The sequence below is a fragment of the Podarcis pityusensis genome, assembly GCF_964106645.2.
Source record: "Podarcis pityusensis genome assembly, chromosome: 7".
In the NCBI taxonomy this organism is placed as follows: Eukaryota; Metazoa; Chordata; class Lepidosauria; order Squamata; family Lacertidae; genus Podarcis; species Podarcis pityusensis.
This window is the reverse complement of record NC_138031.1, coordinates 31,758,735-31,780,975: the sequence shown is the minus strand read 5'-3', so window position 1 is coordinate 31,780,975 and position 22,241 is coordinate 31,758,735. Positions and strand designations below refer to the sequence as shown.

Below are 22,241 nucleotides of genomic sequence, written 5' to 3'. Positions count from 1 at the left end.
GTGGAAATAAGGGAATGAAAGTTAAGATATTGAAATTGTTTTGTGTTTTAAATGGTTTGCGTCTTGTTTTGTTAATCTTATGTTCTTTCTTTTCTCTTCTTTGCTTTTTCTTTTCCTTTTTTGTTTTCCTGTTTTATTGTGTTTAAATGGTTGGAAAATCAATAAATATTATTTAAAAAAAATAATAAGGAGGAAGTTCCGAAGCACAACCGCTGCCACGCTAAAAGATCAGTTCCTTACAAATGTGGAACAAGTATTATGTGGCACCTGTAACAGTTGTCAGCTCCACAGACATACTAGGTGAAATTGGATACAGAGTGTGTATATTAGGAGAAATGCACATGGAAATGTGCAGGTATGGCATGCAGGCCTTTTCTTTTGTTAAAAAAAATGCAGATGTATACAGGAATGAGGTGAACTGAATTTAAGATTGGAAAAAAATGAGAAATCTCAATAGACAGACTTTGTAAAAGCTCAGAGTGGATGAGTTGTGTTGTGCTTTGTTGTGTGACCCTCAGCAATACGTGTGCACAATTTTGGTTCATGGTGTTATTTATTTATTTCTTCCCCACGGGCTCCTGCTTTGTTTCCTGAAGTGCATTCCTTACATCTTGATGGTTTTGTTCCGTGGGCTCCTTTTGTGAAACATCCAGAACTGAAAAAATAATGTTACCTATTAATGACAACTGAAATAAAATCCTGTCTTGCTTCCAGTTGAAAGTATAGACTTCTCCCCTACCCACGAAATCCTGACTTACTCGTTAAGACCTACAAAGCAACATTTACTAAGAACTGTCACTGGGGCTTCATTTGCTCCTTTTGTTTTTGTTTATTACACTGAAAGTTTTATTAAATTTGCACTGACACAAGGAATGAATTGCTTACATCAATGTGAACTGTGCTGTCACACGAATGTGAACTTATTGCCAATGTCTTAAGCTAAAATGTCAAGAGATGTACATTTTCCTCAAAGAGATAAAATTGATTTCTGGTTCCTCTTACCAGCAACACAGCAATATTTATATTATTTTCTATATTTTCTAGATCAAATAGTCATGTTAACCATATCATTGTTTATAATAAGTGGCTTATTTAATAATGTGTTAATTTATTCATATATTTTATTTGCTTATTTTACCCTACCTTTCAGTTTAAAAGATCTCATTAAGGTGTTAAGACACATCAGAACAATTTGAACACAAAATCAACAGATAAATCTAGAAGCACCATTTAAAAACAGCAGCAATGTGAAAAGACATAGAAAAGAAGGAGAAGCAAGGAAATGCCTCAGTCATGAAAAAATTAGGCTTTATTTCGTGGGACAGGGTACTATTGATCATGTCCATCCCACCTGGTTCTCTCCATATATCAAAGACCGAGCAGAGCCCTGCTCAGTCACTGCCTTTTAGAGTTCAGCAAAGATGGAAGTAGAGGCAGTGAGGATCAGCTAACCAGCTGTACCCCACTTCTTATTTTTATAGCCCTCCAACTTGCAGAGGGTGACCTGGTGAAGTAGGGAGTCTCCTGTACTAAGGAAGGCTTCCTATGAGTTTTAGGACCCTGCTTTTCCTGGATTCTAAAATGTGCATGTTGGCAAGATGTTCATCATTGCTGTCATTGCACCCACCTCATGTGTTTGCCGAACCCTAAAAGGTAATGCTGAACTATGGCTCAGGACTTGGAAATGGGGGCCAGCCATATGAACAGAAAATTTCATTTTCTGTTTAGGAAAGTTTAGGAAACCATTGAGATCCAACAGCGTCTGGGTCCCAACTGGTGCCTTATCCCTGCAGAAGGCTGAATCCACAGTGAGCCCAAACCTTACTAGGAAATGATATACCATGACAATACAACTGTTGAAAGTTCCTCCAGCTAGACATCACCATCAAATATCTTAGCAGAGAAAACCAAATCCAGAGGGTGCAACATCATATGCTGATATTCTTGGACAGTTCTGTGGTGGCCAGGAGGCGCAGAGCCACTCCTGATAATGCAAATTTAGGAAAAACCTGAAGACCCTCAACACTGGATCTGAGGCTCTCTCAGGCAGCTCAGACAGGGAGACTATTAAGTAGTGGGGTGGTAGATACACAAGCCGAATCAAGAAACTATTGAACATATACCGAACACAAAGTACCGTGGTACCTCGGGTTAAGTACTTAATCCGTTCTTAACCTGAAACTGTTCTTAGCCTGAAGCACCACTTTAGCTAATGGGGCCTCCCGCTGCCACTGCTGCTGTGCCGCTGGAGCACGATTTCTGTTCTCATCCTGAAGCAAAGTTCTTAACCCAAGGTACTATTTCTGGGTTAGCGGAGTCTGCAACCTGAAGCGTATGTAACCCGAGGTACCACTGTACAAGCATTCAGAGTTGGTGTAATAAGTCCAGGAAGAGAGATGAAACATTGATAACCACATTTCCCTCTGCCCCTCTATCAAGTCAATCTTCATATTCATATACTAGGGAACTGCTATGGCTTAGTGGTAGAACACATGATTTGCATATAAAGGTTCCCATGTTCAGTCCCCAGCTTCTCCATGTAGCTCTGGAAGACGCCTCAAACCTTGGAGACCCACTACTAGTCAACACTGACAGTATTAAACCGAATGGACCACTGTTGTGACATGGTATAAAGCAGCTGTCTATGTTCATATAACAGCCATTTAAATGCTTTCTTGTGTGAATAATTGGTTATAGCTTGCTCTCAGTATTGCAACAGTCCTCACTATACAAGCTGTGGAACTATTATCTCCTCATTGTAACCATTTGGTATTCTTAATTGGGTAGGAGGTATCTTCTTAATGTCAATAACAAAACTTAAAGTTTTAAATATATATATGCCAGGAAGCATCTCAAATCAGGGTTTATTTTACTTTAAAAAAAAAAAAAAAAAGCCTACTCTGTTCATCTCAAAGCAATAAATGCAAAGATGACGCTTATTGTTTCATTGTAAATAGTGCTCCCTGCCCCCAGATAGATGATAAATGCATTCAGGAAGCGCAGGACATAAAAATAGCATGTGATATTGAATTGTCTGAAAGCTGAACCAGGTTTTCAGGTCTCTAGTAACTCATGGAAGGATTTTGGCCTCTGTCTATCTGAAATCCATTAGAAGGCTCCTACAGTGTTCTCTCACATCAGCCAAAACTGCATTTAACATGTTAAACCTCTGTAATAAAGGCATCCTATACTGAATAGCATTTGAAAATGCATTGTGTTTCCCATCCATAATACTTAGGCTGCGGATCGTTTTAAAGGACGCCCACAAGAATGGCCCATGGTAAATCTCTCTTTAATTGGAAGGAACACTTTAATCCATTTTAGCATTCTTTATGCTTATCAAAGAATGGCAATAAATTGTTTTCTTTTGCAGCGTATAAGTCTAGATTTGGCAAATCATCCAGACCTGCAGCTGAAATTGGGTCTCTAAATAACTGACTTTGCCTCCACTTTTGAAACTGTTAAAATAGATTTCAAAACGCTGAAAACAAAGCTACAATCTACAAGCCTGCTCTTTTAGCATCAGCCAGAATTTTGATATTGGTTCTAATGAAGTGAGAGAGGCATTGACAAGTATACAAAGAAATCTGAATTTTAAATGTCGGGTAGTAAGACAATTTCACATGTAATACATTCCTAAGTAGATGGCACTTCCATATGGGAATGATCATGAACTGTGGATATAGATCATCACACATGAGGACCCTACCTGCTGATTGGTTATTGTGTGTAACATAGTGACACACACACATATATATATATGCTTCTTGTTAATTCCAAGCAAAGGTGCCCATCCTTTGATTATCTCTGCCAAGCAGATGGCATGGTAGGGTGAAGCATTCACTTGGCTTCCTGACACTCCCCACATTGATTCACACCACCTTATACCCTCCAGCAGGCTCCAAATCCCTCTAAAGCAACCCATTTTGATCCAGGATGCATCTAAATTGGATGCATACTTGTACTACATGGGAATGTAAAACACTACCAAAAAAAAAGGATGGGTGGTAGGGAATGCCACAAGAACACTGAGCGTTTCCTTGCAGTAACTCTCCAAAAGGCCATACGGCAGGCTTCCTCAACCTCGGCCCTCCGGATGTTTTGAGACTACAATTCCCATCATCCCTGACCACTGGTCCTGCTAGCTAGGGATCATGGGAGTTGTAGGCCAATGAGGTTGAGGAAGCCTGCCATAGGGTATCAGTGCACTGAGGGGACACAGCAGCATTATAGCATTATATTGTTTGAGTGTTATAGTTTTTGCACTTGCGAAAAGCTAAGACTTAAGAGGTGCTTGTTGTCTGCTTTGGGTGTAATCCTTCTTGGAATCTTTTTGAGAAGGGTGCCCTGATTTGGTGGTGGTGGTTGGTTGGTTGTTTTTGAGAAAAGATACTTGAGAGTTTTGCAAACTTAAGAGTTCTGTCTAGCTTGCTGGTACCACCTCTTATTTCCCAAAGGCCTCATTTTGGCTCTGATTCAAGTGACACTCACCACTTGAGAGATCCAGCCTGTTAACACACTGATCACAGGTACAATCTGACCCAACACAAGTGCAAGTGTTTGTGTGAGACAATGTACACCTGCTGATTTAGAGAGCTCAGCTGTTGCATACATACAGAGGTACATAGATTGTACCTTCTTGAATGTAATCTGAACACCCCTATAGTTATAATCTAATAACCCACATCTAGGAATGTTCGTGCTCATTTGTATAACTAATGGATCTTAATTGTTGGGGTTTGGGGGGGAAATGAAGTTTTGGGTCCAAAATGAAGATTCAGCATTCCATTGGGAAGTCTGTCAGGCAGTTTGTTTCTTTCTCAGCTGACTTTTGCAATATTTGAATAAAAGTTGTCACACATCCTCAGGTCACCATTTCTGAATAGTTTCAAATGCCATTTTGAAAAGTGAGGAAGAGAGAGAGAACAATAGCGTATCATGAGATCAGCTCTAAAGATTGAGTCAACTGAATAAAAATTAGTATGCTCCTTCAGAATAAAATTATGCATTTCAAAGATGTGTCTTTGGTTCAGACCATATGCGTATATTTAAAGAGTTTGTGGAAAATATAAAAGATGGTGCAATGTGATAGTTTGGTAAGCACATTCAGATTAGAATTATACATTTTGCGTTCAGCTCTAAACTCCACCTATTTTCAAGATGGTTAGGAGAGTCATTGAAATGGTTCCTTGTTCTAACACAGGGGTGGCTGATTGGATACTAGAGTACAGCTCCCATCTTCCTCAACCAGCATAGTCAATGATCAAGAATGCAGATCATGGGTTTGCAGTTTGGCAATACCTGGATGGTCACAGTTTCTAATACTCCCTGTTCTAATGTTTCAAGAGGCCATCAAAAACCTTGGCAATGATCTTGGCATCTTCCCACTCACCCTGCTTCTCTGGGTAGCTGTTGAATTTTACTCTTCTTACACTATTATTACAAGTAGTAAAGGAATTTAATATACAAAGTGTGTTAAGTAACAGAAGAATCAGAAAGTAAAATTCACAAACATTTGCTCCTACTTGTTGGATTTGATAGCAACTCTCTTTTGCAGCTCAGTCCTAGAGATGTTTACTCAGACTTGCTCCCCAAGAAGTGTGCATAAGGAAGCAGCCTGGTTGTTATTACACAGCCTGCAAAGACATCCTTAACCATCAAGGTGATGGTATATTGATTGAGTTCATCTTGGAAAAAATAATCAAGTGCATGTTTTTATGATTGGCTGATATTGCTTTATGATATTGCCAGCTGTTTAAAGAACACTTGGTTGCCAAAGGTCACCTATAGCCTATAGATAGCCTACATAGCTAATAAAAATGTTAATGCTAACTGGACTACCCGCATTATAAATGTCTTAATCTGAAATAAGATTTTGCTTGGAGAAATAAAAGCTTAAATCTCAGTGGAATATCATGTTTTGCTGCATGTTGAGCCACAAGGTAACACCTTGGCTTCCTGTTAGAAGCCTAGTAATGACTACTGCCATTAGGTTATTTCAGAGAGATCTGTAAAAGACTCTTCTCATGTGAGAGCTCTTCAGTGCAGCAATTTAATCCTTTAACAATAGAATGTCATGCTTCCAAGCTATGTATTTGCATATATGCATTGAATACAGTTTTTATATTTGATGCAAAAAGCAATGATGGGGGAGGGGGCTTAATGCTGCCATAAAAATAGATGCTTCAGGGCCACTGGCAGCCCCCACCATTTTCTGTTACCTGCTGCAGAACATGCACCCCTTCAAGTCATTGTGGGTACATGAACTGGCACACAAACTGGATTTCAGGCTGGAGTCACCTTCCTGACACTAGCTTTGCTGATGCTTACCACAGGTCAACATATTGGTAAGGTTAGGGCTGCATGAGTGCACTAGCAGGAGAACCAAACTGTCTGTACTGATGTGCCCATGCAACCCCAACTTTGTCACCCCATCCTGCCACAGAATCAGTGATAATACCAGTGTCAGGAAGGTGGTTCTGTGGCACCAGCTCACAGTGCTGGTCACTCCTGCTGGTTCCAATGAATATAATCTAAAGAATGTTAAGTTCCTTAAACCCCTTCATAGGTGCCAACTTATAAGGGTCCAGATCCCTTTGCCCTCCCCCCAATAAAATATTTGAGGGGGAGGGCAAAGTTGATGGACATGGCTGCCTGCCTTTCTTTTCCACATTTGAACTTTGTTTCCCAACAAGCCATGTAAATGAACTTGTAAAAGGGTTGTTGAAGAAGAAGAGGAGTTTGGATTTGATATCCTGCTTTATCACTACCTGAAGGAGTCTCAAAGCGGCTAACATTCTCCTTTCCCTTCCTCCCCCACAACAAACACTGTGTGAGGTGAGTGGGACTGAGAGACTTCAGAGAAGTGTGACTAGCCCAAAGTCACCCAGCAGCTGCATGTGGAGGAGCAGAGACGTGAACCCAGTTCCCCAGATTACGAGTCCACCGCTCTTAACCGCTACACCACACTGGCTCCATCTGTTAGATGGCAGGAGAGCTGGAATTGGGCAAAAACCTCTGACATCATTTATTACAGTCCTTGTGATTGGAGCAAGGAGAGAGTGAGAGCGAGAGAGATAGAAAGAGAGACAGAGCAGAAACTGCTTGCTCCGTGGGGCAGGTTCACAGAGCTCTGCTAAGAGGAAAGAGAAAGCGGCTCCCAGTTGCTTATTATTATTATTATTATTATTAAAAGTAAACAAGGAGCATCTAATTCAGATGACTCAGAGGGTAAAGCTTTATTATTATTGATGAATTACTATATATATATAATAATAATAATAATAATAATAATAATAATAATAATAATATTTAAAGCTGCATTCAGATAGCATAATATGCCCCTGTCTGAATACAAGCCAAATCAGTGAGACAGGTCCCTACTCTTTACACCCTGCAAAAAGACAAGCAAAGATAGGTGCACAGAACTAATATTAAGCCCAGCATCTAACATTTATTGGAAGCCCCTGCTTCAAAGCAGGATACTAGTTTGTCTTCAGATAGAGTGCCAAATCTAAGCAGGTTTAGCTACCCAAGCACATTTTCAACATTTTTCAATGAATATAACATGAATATTTACTACTGGGCAGTGAGTGTTCAGTGGTGCTGAGCCATTTGGTTTGAGTTGATTTTTTTTTTCATTTTTACAAAAGCATTTGATTTGATTGGCTGTAGGATGCTGATTAGCGAAGATAAAAATATGATGCTCTTGAGGATAAGTCACTTATCTTAGAAGCATAACTGTTTAAAAAAGAACTCAAATTTGTACTGGGCAAGAAATCTGGCTTGGCTGAAATGGACAGCGGTGTCCGCCAAGGTTCAATATTCAGACCATGTTTATTGGATTTATTTGTCAATGATTTATTTCTGGCTTCTGTTAAATCTATTTTACAACTATATAGATGATGCAATGTTACAGCTTAGTTCTAATTCACTGGCCATTGCCTAGAAGTATTCTGATAATTTATAGTGATGGCTTTAGAAAGTCTTCTGGAAAAAAAACCAGGAAAAACTGCTTGCTATCCATTTTTCAATTAACTCCAAGTGAACAGATCATTCTGGCATTCCTTATGTAGGCGAACTCTCCTGTTTTAATTCAAGATGTTGCTAACTCCTCCCTCTCCTTCAACTGCCCCCCCTACACAAAACAGTTTCAGCTTTTTGCCAGTTACAAAGTATTGAAGCAATTTTGACAGCATTTTTTGAAATTTTCAAACCTTTGGGAACCTAGGAGACTACATCAACTAATAAAAAGCAACAGCCAAACCCAAACTTATGCAAATTGATTCTCTCTCTCCCTCTCAAGAACAACAGGTGAAAAACAAGTTCTGATATCAGTGCAAGTAAGCGTTAAGCATATATTATAGCTATGAGCAGGCTTCCTCAACGTCGGCCCTCCAGATGTTTTGAGACTACAATTCCCATCATCCCTGACCACTGGTTCTGCTAGCTAGGGATCATGGGAGATGTAGACCAAAAACACCTGGAGGGCTGAGGTTGACGAAGCCTGGCTATGAGTATATAGAGAAATATACCTTTGGGTAAACAGATATACAGCTTTATAATTCAACATTATTTAAAAAATGAAGCACTGACCCACATTTCATCAAAAGTGTTGATTATAACTATTTCCACAAATTCCTTTTCCCTGTTCACTCAGGGAAACCCACTCAGCTGCCTACCACAATCAAAATCAATGAAAAATTGCTGTGAGTGTTTTTGGTGGGAAGAAGCATGGAAATATATCGCTGATCTATAAGCTATGGAACCATTTATAGGCTTTATAACCATTCCATGACATCACAGAAGCTGAGCTAATGACTGCAAAGCATGTTCAACAACTGCGTGCTTAAGCCCACTTGAGGTATGCAACCTGAATGTGGGCATTAAGCTAGGGGTGTGCACATTACCCCTGCCTCCAACATCCCTGTGCACAATGGCACCACCCTCTCCATTCCCAACTTTTGTCTGCCCCTCCCTGCCTCCATGATCAGGAATCCTGAATTATCAGTCAAGCACCGCAGTAGAGCTGGCAGTCATGGGGAGACTGGGGTCAGGGTCCTTAGCCCTCTCCACAGTTTACAACAGGGGTCAGCAAACTTTTTCAGCAGGGGGCCGGTTCACTGTCCCTCAGACCTTGTGGGGGGCCGGACTATATTTTGAAAGAAAAAATAATGAATGAATTCCTATGCCCCACAAATAACCCAGAGATGCATTGAGGAGGAGGAGGAGGAGGAGGAGGAGGAGGAGGAGGAGGAGGATTTGGGATTTGATATCCCGCTTCATCACTACCCGAAGGAGTCTCAAAGTGGCTAACATTCTCCTTTCGCTTTCTCCCCCACAAGAAACATTCTTTGAGGTGAGTGGGGCTGAGAGACTTCAGAGAAGTGTGACTAGCCCAAGGTCACCCAGCAGCTGCATGTGGAGGAGCAGGGACGTGAACCCTGTTCACCAGATTACAAGTCTACCGCTCTTAACCACTACACCACACTGGCTCTTAAATAAAAGCACACATTCTACTCATGTAAAAACACCAGACAGGCCCCACAAATAACCCAAAGATGCATTTTAAATAAAAGCACACATTCTACTCATGTAAAAACATGCTGATTCCCGGACCATCTGTGAGCTGGATTTAGAAGGCGATTGGGCCCGATCCAGCCCCCGGGCCTTAGTTTGCCTACCCATGGTTTACAGTGATGTTAGAAAGTAAGGCTGTGTACACACCATACCTTTAAAGCACATGACTTAATCCAAAGATTTCTGGAAACTGTAGTTTAACGGTGGCAGAACAACAATTCTCTGCACCTTGAACAAAAGTCAAATTTTAGGATTCTTTGGACGAAACCGTGCACTTTAATTATCGTGTACACAGTCTTAGTAGAAAATGGATCTCCTTGTGTAGGGGAGCCAATAAATACCTATAGCACATCCCACGAAGCAATTCATCCCGGATTTTGGGCAGTTTGCATTGAAATTAAGAAGCCACCCATTATCAAGCTACACTCAGATTTTATACTTTTCCTTTGGAAACAGATGCAAGGAAGCTGGGTTCTGAGTTCCTTTAAATATTTGTATTACAGTTTTAAAATTGCATTGTGCTAAAGGTTTGGAGCATTCTGAATGGCCCTAGCTGGAGAAAATAAAAATCCAATTGCCTATGGCAGACTCACTTGAGGTTGCCAAATTCTGCAGATGATAGTATGAAACCTGCAGCCTCAAATTTCAGCGTTTTCTTTGGTGAGATTAGTTTCTATCAAAAAAAGGGCTTGTGTCGCTGAATGTAAAAGGATGCCTTTCCTTCCAAAGGAATTAGGCATTTGCTACATCTTAAAACTTTAAATCTATAGACAGTTTGGTTTTCTTTAATTTGTTAGGTGCTTTATTGACATTTTGGTTACCTTTGCTAGGAACCTTGAAGATCTTCCGAAAGGATCTGTCTTAAAGTGATAATGAAGATAAAGGCACAGAAAGGGAGATAAGCTTCTATTTAACCATTCTGTACACTGAACATTTTCACTGCTGAGGATTAGCTACCACAAAGATTCATTGTAAACTGAGGACAAATTTCTGTCAGATTCCTATGGTGTTAATAGACTGTTATGTTCTATCTATATGTGCATTCCATACAGTTTCCATGGGAATTTGTACATCTTAGGACAGAGAAGATTAAATTATTGCTCTTCTCATTTCCATCTTGTTCTTAAAATCACAACAACAACAACAACATATTGATTTAGCACCAGTTAAAAATACAAATATGGTAGGATCCCAGAAATGTGCAAGAGACAAATAAATTTTGGGGGTGGGGATCATGAATGATACATTCAATGGTTGCTATGATATGTGGAAGCTAAACAACCTCCACACAACCCTATACATATATCTATACCTATAGATCTGCAATGTACCTGAACGTACCAGATGTTTTGACAAATAGGGTTGGGTCAGTATCTCTGGTCCATGTCAATTTCACTGCGGTCTTTCATAACTCTATTCCATTCTGTTTCCACATTAATTGGTGAATGGGTTAAAACTCCATGTGAAAATTCATTTTATGATCCATATTTAGGACACAAAATAAGGACAATATCCAATGATGCCCACCACTTGAACAACAGTCTCAGGGTAATGTGTGTGTTTGTGTGCACGTGGGTGGATGGACAGATGAAAGGGTACACAGACAGATAGACAGATATTGTACACCTAGAAAGTAACAGATGCAAGGATCAATCCATAAAACCTCTTTACAACAATGTACTGGTTCTAAATGTTTACAAATGAGTATCAATAAAGAGGTGGGGGAGGGAGGAAGAAAGGAATTATGATGTTTTAATGAACAGTATTTGAAATAGATATTGTTTAGGTTAACATGAACTAATTAATACAATAAAAAATTGCTGTCTCTGTTGCCCTTGAGAAAAACTTCCATTAAATAGGGGGGAAATGTAGCTGAATGGATGGCCCTGTTTTCAAAAGTGTTGTTCTCATAACATTGCATCACAATTTTCAAATTGGAAGCATTGTAGTGTGTTCCTACGCGCTGTAATGCGTGCATAAAAAGAAAGCAAAATTAATCCCTTCCCCTGATGACTCTAGGAGTGAAAACCCATTACAGTAATAATATTTGTGCTGAGGCCTTGATGTTTTTGTGCAGAATCTGAATGCCATGAAATGATTGCATATAGTGACTGATGAGGCCACATGGACAGATAATTACAGAAATAATCCTTTTTATAGAGGTGTAAGGTGACTTTTTTGATCTGATTTGGAAACTAGTAGAGGCCAAGTAAAACTTGCAATCATTTTCTTCACTAGGAAAGCTTTGTTTGTTTATAGAGAAATGTCTCTGGGGAATATTTCCCTTTTGGACACAGACTGTACCTGGAGATTTTGGGTATTTATTTATTTTTGCATGCAAAACTATTTCAACCTTGACATTTCTGATTAATGGAATACTCCCAAGATTACCAGCTTCACAACCAGCCAGCAAACATGTTCCCAGGATGTGGATGCCAAATGCTGTCCTACTGCCTGATAATATTGTCAAATAGCATAGCCTGCATCATGCCATGTTATGTATCAGAGCAATTGTTTAGTATGTAATGTACCAATGGGTGGTATTCAACATAGCACTATATCAGGGCTCCACCAGTGGAACCTTCCTTCCCTACACTCCTACACACAACCTAAACCTGTGGAGTCCCTCCACTCCCTGGGGGAAGACAGCGGTGGGAGGGCAGAGTCCCATCACTGGCAGCTATAGGGAGATCCCTGGACAGCCTAGCTCAGCCCCTTCTTTGACCCTCTCGCTGCCCAAGCATGCCTCATTTCAAGCGTTTCTATAGTACCCTGATGACAGGGATACCACTGACAAAGCTTCAACCTGCCCTAGTTTTTGATGGGTGCAGTAGGAACTCCAAGGAAGCCACTTGCCAGTGGAGCTGAGCAAACAGATACTTCTACCACATCCAGATTTCCACCAACATGGGATACTGGGGTTTTGGATTGCTCCATTAGCTACCCACTGGCTTTCACACTTCTGAAATGTTCTGATGCAATTCTTAAAACAAAACAAAAATCATGAAAATGCACTTAGAAATAAGCATTCAAATGCACATTTTGTGCCGATTTTTTAAAATAAAAAAATGCATTACACTGCAAATAGGATAGAACAAATTTATTCATGAGCAGGTGTGTTATAGTTTGATTGTTGAGCAACCATGTGCAGAGCTCAGTGGATGGAGTGGGAGGCCAAATTTTGTGAGCTAAAAAAAAAAGGTACCCAAATATGAACAAAAAGAGTCTCCGAGGTGTACTTGCCTGGAGGAAGTCAGCATCCAAAGTCAGGTCCAGCCCTAGGGTCGGGCGAACAGCAATCCATGTGGTAAATACAGTCCAGGGCTCACGGAATCCAATGATCTTGGGGTCAAGACGAGCAGGAAACAGCGAGATCAGGCCAGGAATCACAAACGTTGTTACCAGCATCTGACTGCTGCTAGAAGCTCTGCTTAAAAAGGCTGAAATCAGCTGGTTCTCATCAGCACCTTCTCCTCCATGTCTTGGAAGGTTGATCAGCTGCAGGTGGAGCTACTCTGCCTTCTCCCCCTTCAGGCTGCTGTTCAGCAGATGACTCCTGGTCCATGACAAGGTGCAAAAAAATGGCATGGACCCAAATGACTAGTTTGGGCATCCACACTTACCTTTTCCTTGTGCTTTCTAGGCACAGGTCTGCTCTTTGACCAGCCGCTTTCCCCAGAAAAAAACCATCTTTACTGCCAAACCAGAGCAAATGGTCATTCTGGTTTTCCACGGCTGCAAAGCAAAGTTCGGATGAGCTCTTAGGCCACATATTGTGTAATCTTGTAGTTCACAGGCGTTCCAGTGCCTTTGAGGTAGGATTCGCACAACACCAAACTATGAATGACTACTGTACCACAATGCAGTTAAGAGTTGTTTCATGAATTGCATTTCTCATACGAGAAAAACATCTCCATGTAGACAAAACCACGTCTCCTCTCACTTTGGTAAGTGTGATGTGTTTGCTTATTCTGCAGTGAGTACATGGGCCAGAAATCTTATTTGCACAGCCTGTCATGTGTGAAGTGGCCTTCTCAAGATTCATAACACAGTAATGCACAGGGAGAGATAGGGATTGTGGATAAAGTTGGCCCCACAGTAGAACTAAGAGCTGGTAAAACAGGTTATTTATAGTCATGTAAGATTTGGTAAAACTGAGTGCAGAGAACGACAGTAGAATGCGAAACAAGCCGAGAGTGGAGGAGCATTTCATTTGATCCACAGTTTGAAGTGAACTTCTTCAATTTGCATTAATACAAAGATCCTAAAATAATTAACTTCCAGGTTTCACTCTTCTCCAAATTTTGTGAGCTAAAAAAAAAAAGGTCCCCAAAAAGTATGTTTTAGAGTGAAATACAGAAGTGTACATTGAGATACAATATGGGTTTAATCCAAAGTCATTGCAAAAGTGGAACAATTTCTACTTGTGCAACAGAACTTTTCTTCACTCTGGGGCCCCCTTCATCTTTCCACAAATCTGCACTAGAGGATTGGAGGCATTCCTAGGGCAGATGGGGGGGGGGTCCAGGCAGTGCATGGGGGAGGAGTGGGAGGAAAAGTTACATTGCGCAAGCAGAAGTCATTCCACTCATGCAGACTTATGAATGAACACATGCAAAATTGACCTGTGAGAAATAGAGTGATCTGTCCATCCCTAGAAACATGGATGGATGCATAAATGGGGAAGCCAATTAAAGTTATTCATCTATGCTCCACTTCACGCCTGTAAACTTTGCAGAGTAAAGCCATGAGGTTTTGGGAAGTCATGGAAGAGAGGTCATCTGGATGGGACAATTCAGGATTCTATATCTTTGAAAGAATATATTCGTGGTTTTTCCCCTGAACCTGGTCATATATTCAGGCCAATTTGGTTGTGTGCAAACAATCTGGTTTTCTATTTGTCTAAGTGGCAATAAATTCACATTGATCAGGACTTAGTGAAAATTAGAACACTCTCTATGAAACCCAACCAATGAGATTTTGATTCCAGCAGGCTCTAACTCATGTTAAAAGCCCACAGGAATGTTTCAAATTGTTTAGTGTGTTCTCTTAAACTGTATATTACTTTGCAGTGTCAATACCAGAAAGACTATTGATTTGGATTGTGTTCTTTTAAAAACACACACACATGCACACAACATTTTAAAATATTAAAAATGGACATTTCTTAATACATTGCATTTTTTGCCCCCTTTCATTATTATTGTCCATGAATCTATATGACAGATTTTAACATTTTCAGCACAGGATGCAAAATTCGTATTATGGCCCACTGTCAGTAGTATAATATGATCATGTGAGTGATTTCTATATCGTCGTGCTTTATTCATTCATAATCTAAAGGGTTCAGTTCTGATTTAGCAAAAATGTCTGAATTTATACTTTTTTAAAAAATGTATATGAACTTTGCAGTGATAATAGGAAAAAAAATACTTTCACAAAGGCTGACCTCAGAAACACACACACACAAAAAAAAAAAACTTCTTGATTTCTGGTAGACAGTATTGGCAGTAAAGCTGTGAGCAGGTCAGGAGGGAGGCTTCTCTACAGATGCTTTTAGAGATGATTTCCGTGTGAGTTCCAGCTGACTGCTAAGAACAAGGGTAGAAGCGAAGCCATGAGAGCAAAAAAGGACAGATGTGAAACAGCAGCCTGGCATATGTTGTGCAACTATCTGTGCACATGAAAATGCTTTCTAATTAGTAAACATCTAAATGAGGTTTAAATCCCTATTATGAGGAATTACCAGGCCCCATCTGTATGAAATGAGCATTGCCAATGAATGAGTGTTTCTTTTATATAGGAAAAAAATAAAAGCCTGGCTAGTAATGCATCAAGCAGTAGGTTGGATGTCAGCCACATATCCAAGATTGCCATATGTCATGGGAGTTTTTATCTCTGTAGTGAGAGCTTGTGAGTTAATGACGTTTTTCATTTTATTATCCTGCATTTATCTCTCATCCGTCCATTCTAGAATGCCTGTTTCTCTTAAGTACTTCTCCAGTCCCTCTTCGCAATTTTCAATACTTTATACGAGGGGCAGCTGATCTGTGCCCATCCCGATGTTGCTAGATGCCAACCCCCAACACCCCCCCCAGCATGCCCAGTGGGGAGGGATGGCAGAGCTCTTGAGGATCCCTCTTGAGGATCACAAGTTCCTCACTCCTTTTTGCACTGCCAGGTTATCGGGATGAGAAGCTTGAATAAGAGTTACCACTGTACACTGAAAGATCCTCTCTATATTATCGCCAGATGATACCATAGGTCCTCGAACTTTTTTTGGGCCACGTTACCTTAGTGACTCCCACCACCCCAACCCACTTTTCCAAATCTTCCCAGGAGCATCACCTGTCCCAGCTACATGTTACTTTTGATGGCCATTGCTGCTCCAATTTTGGCTGTCAGAGTAGGCAATATTGTGGAGAGATACTGGACCCATGTACACCGGAAGCAACAGAGAATGATGCTGTGGTAATGGCAATGAAATTAGCAGAGGCTTGGCATAGGAGTCAGATGAGCAAAGCCAGGCTAATGTATCTCATGGACACTGTTGATCAACAGGGACTTAGGACTTATCTTCACTGGCTCTGGGTCACCAGTTGGAGCTCTGATACCTGTTATGCTGGTGGTCTGGAAAATGGGTCACTGTGGAAATAGAGTTGGTGAATTTATAGGGGGGGGGAATGGAGCATAAGCTTGCTTGCGTGACCCAGAAGGGCCGGCTGATGGGAAGAAGTGTGATTAAAGGAAAAACAAGCGTCCCATATTCCCTGTCAAATGGGGAGAATTGGCTGAATATCATGGCTCTGGCTGGGTATTTATTGGCACATGCCTGCTAGACTTGGCTTGGAGGTACAGGTGCTTGAGGATTACCTCAGCTCTGCATTTCTGAGTCAACCTGATTTGCACTTCCCCAAAGAACGCATGGATCACAATGCAGCTATCCTTTCGCTTTCACAGCTCTCCACGTTTTATAATGCATTTCTTGGACCACACCATAATATGCATTGAAATGCATGTTTTAGCATAAAATGTGCACAATGATGTGTATTTTGGTGTTTTTAAAATAATAATAATGCAAATTTTCATATTGCTGGGTTTTTTAATGCGCAGATGGATTCAGCAATGTTATTGAATTGATTTATGAATGAACACATGCACTACTGACTTGGACCAGAAATTGGCTGTTTCATTCATTCCGTCCTGGAGAATGTATTTGTGGGAGAGTTTATTTATTTTGAATAAGGGAATCATGGAGCAATCTGATACTCCGCTATCCAGAAGGACCTACCCTTTCTGTGACCTAGTCCACATGGCAAGTATCCATTCCTGTTTCTCTCCACAATAAACTAAGGCAATTACAAGGTCAAAGCATAAAACAAGGCTCTCCTGGTGCCTTCATTACATATCTTTAGGGGCCAGGTAAAAATGTTTCTCTAAAAGCAGGCTTTTTGCAGATAACTTTCTATGGCTTTTTAAATGTGTTTGTGGGTTGGTTTTTGTTTTATTATGTATTCTATCATAGTGTATGTATTCTATCCAAGTGTCCACTATTTCCATGATTTAGAGAAGCCATCCTGGTTTCTGATTTGATACCAGAATGTCCCACTTTTCCTTAGGACATCCTTATTTTCATTCGAGAAATGTTGGAGGGTATGGAGCTAACCGCCCCCCGAGCCATCTAAAAGCAATTCTGTATGGGGAAGTTTTTTTAAAAAAATGTATGATGTTTTATTACATTTTTATGTGTGTTGGAAGCTGCCCAGGTGCCTGGGTTAACCCAGTAAGATCCATGGGCTATAAATAGTCAAATTATCCTTGTGGAATGGCAAATCCCTATTTTCATTGGAGAAATGTTGGAGGGTATGTTCTATGTTCTTGTTTTGTATTTTTACCATAATTGCGAACCACCCTGTGGTCTTCAGAAGAAGGACAATATACAAACTTAATAAATGAACTAAATAAAATAAACACACAAATGCCTGGTTTTTGTCTTGCAATTCTTCCTGAATGGGACCTGCAGTAAGAAAAGCTCATTCAGCTTCTCTTCCCAGACAACCTTTGGAATAATGGGTTCAAGGGCTGTCTGTTACATGAATAACAGTCTTGAGATAAATTATGGATTACACAGAACCAATCCATGTGTTTTGGTTTCCAGCCTGTGCATAAAATTGCTGAATAAAATTTTTGTGCAGAAAATGTCCTCCAAGTTTTTGCAAAATGTACACATATTTGCACCCAGCTATACATGTCCAAACCTTGATTTACTAAAAATAAAAATAAAAATCACTGATCCATCAGGCTGAGGAGCATTCTTTGTATTGTTGGTGCCTTGAAATTTCTTGCATCAGTCACCAGATGATGATTTACTAATAGGGTTTCAAGGATTGCAAAATAGCACAACTCTAACTGCATATTAATATTTAATCTGGCATTTTAAGTGCACCTAACAATAGACCCTAGAGCTGCTGACAGAGCCCTAATTTGCAAATTTCTGAAGGATTTGAATGTTTCCACTGTGATTTCCTGTGAAAAAGCGAATAAGAACATGAGTTAAACCATTCCCCCTCTGACAAATGCTGTAAACTAATGACTTTATTGCTTTCCCATTTTTCTATACCCTGGCTCTTTGCTCTGCTTTGGCAGCCCCAAATTCTGTGATGAGAGTGGCAAAATACCTTTCTCTATTACATGGCATTATGAAGGTTCCCCCCCCCCAAAAAAAAGAAGACAACTTGATGTAGTATTTCAAGAAGTGCTATTGCTAGACAGCTCAGAAAGAGTTTGTTACTTATGAATTCAAAAATGCAAGGAAATGGCTTCCATGTTTTGGTTGTGATCCATGAGGTTCTGATTCAGATATACACAGCTCTGTCCGCACAGTGGGGAGACCATTCCCTGGCCCTGAGGAGAAACAGAATGCCCAAAAGAAACTGAATGGATCCACACCTCACAATGTCCACATGGACACCAAGACTGTGCAACGAAGATAAATAGCTTGTTATTTTTAAGCAAAATTGTAAGATTTTCTTTTTCTTGATTAAAACGTAGCAGCTCTTCCAGTGACTGTAAGGTGAATAGCCTACCTTCACATACTGTACAGTGTACGTCTAGAATGCTTCCTTCCTCCCCCCCACCTTTCCTTTTCCCTTTCTTTTCACCTGCAGTAATTTATAAAAGATGTTCCCTACACCACCTGTAATAACAGAATGTTTATTAGCGTGCAAATGAGGGTTATAAATGATGTTGCTTATCTAAGTAGCCAAACACAAAAGGCAACTTATTAGCAAAAGACAAATTGGTCACCAAGTTTGCAGCGAGATGCTGTGCTTGTCACGAAACCCCTGCCCCCACCCTCATTTATTTGCACAGATGACTGCTTTTATAATCCATTTAAAATAATATACTTGCCACTAGGTGGCTATTTCTGATCTGATCATTTTACCATTTTAATTACATTTTTAATATCCTGGCTGCATAAACAAAGATAAATTACAAGTGTTGCACAATCTCACCGCCAGCTCAGGCACAATCTGTAATAATATCGGCGTTTGTTTGTGCCTCCTCTTAATTAGATTCTGAAATCTAGGCTTTTATCAATCAATAATTTTAATTTCAGAATTGCCTTTTGATCTTACATTTCATGTTTGTTTGCGGAAAATGATCAGCAGGACAAAGCTGATAATTTATGCAGAAACAATCTCTCGGCAGAGTTACAAGCACATTCCAAGCCATCAACAGAAAAACCCGCAGTCTAAGCTTGACACAGGTCTAATTAGCATGCAGATATGTCGCCTCATTGGCAATTCAAATTGCTTTTTTTATATAATGTACCTCAAATTGTGCTACTCAAACACTGTATTTGATTTCTAAAGCCCCCTGGGCATCCCATAATGTTTCCCTTCATCCCGGGTATGAAGCATTTATTGAACAATCTGCTAAGACTCTGGCTATCTTTTTTGGGGGGGGGTGAGGAAGAAACACACACACCCCTAAACCTTGCAACCGTGGGACCAGCTTTTCTTCACGTCAGACAGCAACTTGTTCTTCTGCGGGAGTCTGTGTGCCACACGCTTATAGGTTTAGCGATGATATGTTACCTTGTGTGTTGCCTGCTCCCACTGAGGCTGTTCTATAGAGGGCTTCATTCCTGTGCCACTCATTTCAAAAAGGGGGGGGAGGATGTCTACCGAGCACATATTAATATGCGGCACATAACCACGTCTCTGAATGCCAGCCTTCCATTCTTCATTAAACAAAATGGCTGGATTGCAGTGATTGTTTTCACCCCTACACACACACACACACACACACACACACACACACACACACACACATTCTCTCTCACTCACTCACACACACACATGCACTCACACACATACACATACAGACCTTTTTGTTTTCTTTTTCTGTTTTGGTATCATGCACACAAACATTCATGCTTGCCTTTCACAGAGCCTATGGCTGTCGCCTCCGTGAGTTTTGTGTCCCAAGTTGCATGCAGCTTGCATGATGTTCAAGGAGAGAGTCCTGCCAACATCAGGGCCTTTCCCCCCTTTTCTCTCTTTCTTTCTCTCTTTCTCTTTCTCTTTCTCTCTCTCTCACTCTCTCTCTCTCTCTCTCTTTTTTTTTTTTTGCCAAGCAGCAACAAGTGGCAGAATCAATGGTGTACAGTTATTCAGCAATGTAATTCATTTCACTGGCTTTGGCATCTAGCCAGATCCACCATCTGTCTCTTGCTCTCCCTCTCTCCCTCTCTCTCTCTTTCGAATTTGTCCTACATTTCGTAACGTTACGTGCTTGCCATCCTTATTCTGTGCCAGAGATAGAGCACGGTTCTCAACCCCCATTCCGGCGCGGAGTTCTCAGAGTTCGGTGCCAGTTTGGATACTCCAGTTCAGTGCCAAGAGAAGAAAAGGGTAAGGAAGAAACAAAGGGAGAACTGCAGGGGGGAGAAATCGTGTTCCTGTATATCCGATTGCCAGTGCCTTCTAGGATTGTTTTTATCTAAAGCATTGAGATGGATCCGTCTCACTTTCCCAGCTTCATTAGTGTATCTTCATTTCCTTCGTCGGATGCTGGCACTCCACGCCACTGCAGAGCTTTGCTGGATACCTGCAGATCCCTGCCACCAAACAACCTCCTGCATTGGAAATTGGGTGACTACGCCGGGATCTTATGCGTGCTTGCTGTTTGAAGCTGCAGAAAAGTGAATAATCAATTAAGTATTGATTTCTTGTAAGATTTGGTAAATTTCAAAGGCAAGACAAAGAGGATGGCTTAAGGAAAGCACTGCAGGGACTTGGCGTAAATTAGACAACTAACAGCAGTGCAGAATAAAATAACACCTCAACTGAATATTTCCTTGGAAGAATTAGCACTAGCTATTGGAAGAGGATGGTGGATTTAATCAAGACAGCAGGCACGCTTGAGTTTTAAACCGTGAACCTGAAAGAGGAGCTAATTATAACCACCTTTTTTTCTATATGGAGCTAATTTGACTGAATGGATGCAAATGTGCTTTATTTATGGATGAAGAAGCAAGCCTTGCAGCATTGACTTTAGGATCGTTGCATATGCTAAGCAGTACAGCGTCTCTTAAAATTAAAAGCTACAGTACATTTTTGCATATCGGGAAGGTATTTATGTGTAGAGCAAAAGGTAACGGTGCAGGAGATTCATCAGGACGGTGTTACTGTAGGATTAGAGGGGTCTAATGTTAATTTCTGCAGCATCTTTGTTTTCCTTTATTTAGTATTATTCCACTTTTGCTTGCAATGGGTTACAGTAACCAATAAATGTGTGATTTAAATGCTCAAAAAAATCAGTGTAATTTGTTAATTGTCCTTCATTTTGCTTAATTATCATGTTTCTCCATTATTCAGTACTAATGTATAATGAAAGGAGTAGTGTGCCTGGTTGCTGCTATAGCGGTTGCTGTTATTAATTTGCAATGATTACAAAGCTGACTACAGTGATTCTTCTGACTGATGAGCTCTATATTTGGGATAAGAAAGCAAAAAGGTCCCGATGTTGGGGCACTGACATTCAAATGGGCACAATATTGTGTGATCGGTGAAAGGAGGATTGTTGTGTTTTGACTCTGAAGAATGTTCTTGGTTAGTTAACTCCTTCTCTTCTGATGGTTGTAAACAAATGTACTTTATATGCAAGAAAATGCTGCAACAGAGGTATTGTTATCTCTGTACTCTCAAACTGAAAGTCTAATATTTATTTCTATTTATTGTTGGTTTCTTACTTCCTTTTCATGCCGTTTAAGTCTCTCTCTTTCTCTTTCTCATCTTCTTCTTTCTCATACTTGTTGTTGTCTTACAAGCTACATTCCCTGAGCAACCACAGGAACCAAGTTACATTAAGCTTCAACACAAAGACGATGTAAGAATAATGAATCCTCATTTGCATCAACATTTGTATTCAGATTTGCCAGGCTATAAACTTGGCAGATCAAGCGGAATATTAAGTAGAGGCTTCCATTGTAAATTGTGTGTCTTGCAATTGCTGAGCCAGTTCCCCATTTTTGTGTTATGTGTGTGTGCTTGTGTGTATCTGGGATGGCAGGTGGAGTCTCATGGCTACTTGATTTCTGAGTGTATTGGCCCTCTTACTCTTTCGGAATATGATGTCAGCATTTTAGCTCCAGA

General features: G+C 40.4%; 1 long non-coding RNA gene across 1 annotated transcript in view; it reads right to left on the bottom strand.

Annotated features, from left to right (window-relative positions):
• LOC308481379 overlaps positions 1–22,241 on the bottom strand; it is a 916,155-nt gene that overhangs the window by 872,291 nt on the left and 21,623 nt on the right. The gene's annotated exons all lie outside the window — the stretch shown is intronic.